The sequence below is a fragment of the Phytophthora infestans genome, genomic scaffold, assembly GCF_000142945.1.
Source record: "Phytophthora infestans T30-4 supercont1.152 genomic scaffold, whole genome shotgun sequence".
Classification (NCBI taxonomy): domain Eukaryota; phylum Oomycota; class Peronosporomycetes; order Peronosporales; family Peronosporaceae; genus Phytophthora; species Phytophthora infestans.
The window spans coordinates 77153-78471 of NW_003303607.1; positions in this window are offsets into that span (position 1 = coordinate 77153).

Genomic DNA, 1319 nt, shown 5'->3' on the forward strand with positions numbered 1-1319 from the left:
ACAACCAAGCGCACCACACCAAGGCCACGCGCATTGCCGCCTTCAACTTTGCATTTAGCACCTTCAAAGACCTTTACCACGCAGGAGCTGTTGTTTTAAACCTGAATTAGATACCGCCGTTCTCGCCACGCTTACCTACCGGCTGGTCGTTGCCCCTGCGAGTGCTAAGCCGAGCTACTCTCCATCACCGGCCATACAGTCATCCGAACGTCGTACCAGCAAGCACAACGAGCGCTATATACATGGCGGAACGAAGAATTGAAAAAGCAAAGCAAAATTCCCAAACCGGGACTCGAACCCGGGTCGCGTGGGTGAAAGCCACGTATCCTAACCGCCTAGACTATTTGGGAGCACCTTCTATTAACCAAAACAAACGCCAAACAAAAGGCCAAACACACGCATACTCACACACAACCAAGCGCACCACACCAAGGCCACGCGCATTGCCGCCTTCAACATTGCATCCAGCACCTTCAAAGACCTTTACTACGCAGGAGCTGCTGTTGTGAGCCTGAATTAGATACCGCCGTTCTCGCCACGCTTACCCTCCGGTTGGTCGTTGCCCCTGCGAGTGCTAAGCCGAACCACTCTCCATCACCGGCCATACAGTCATCCGAACGTCGTACCAGCAAGCACAACGAGCGCTATATACATGGCGGAACGAAGAATTGAAAAAGCAAAGCAAAATTCCCAAACCGGGACTCGAACCCGGGTCGCGTGGGTGAAAGCCACGTATCCTAACTGCCTAGACTATTTGGGAGCACCTTCTATTAACCAAAACAAACGCCACACAAAAGGCCAAACACACGCATACTCACACACAACCAAGCGCACCACATCAAGGCCACGCGCATTGCCGCCTTCAACTTTGCATCCAGCACCTTCAAAGACCTTTACCACGCAGGAGCTGTTGTTTTAAACCTGAATTAGATACCGCCGTTCTCGCCACGCTTACCCACCGGCTGGTCGTTGCCCCTGCGAGTGCTAAGCCGAGCTACTCTCCATCACCGGCCATACAGTCATCCGAACGTCGTACCAGCAAGCACAACGAGCGCTATATACCTGGGGGGTACGAAGAATTGAAAAAGCAAAGCAAAATTCCCAAACCGGGACTCGAACCCGGGTCGCGTGGGTGAAAGCCACGTATCCTAACCGCCTATACTATTTGGGAGCACCTTCTATTAACCACAACAAACGCCAAAGAAACGCCAAACCAACGCCAAACCAAATCACACTCAACCACGGCACCGGCCCCACGCCACGGCCAATGCCGCCTTCGCCTTTGATTTTGGCTCCTTCACCGACCTAGACCTTTACCA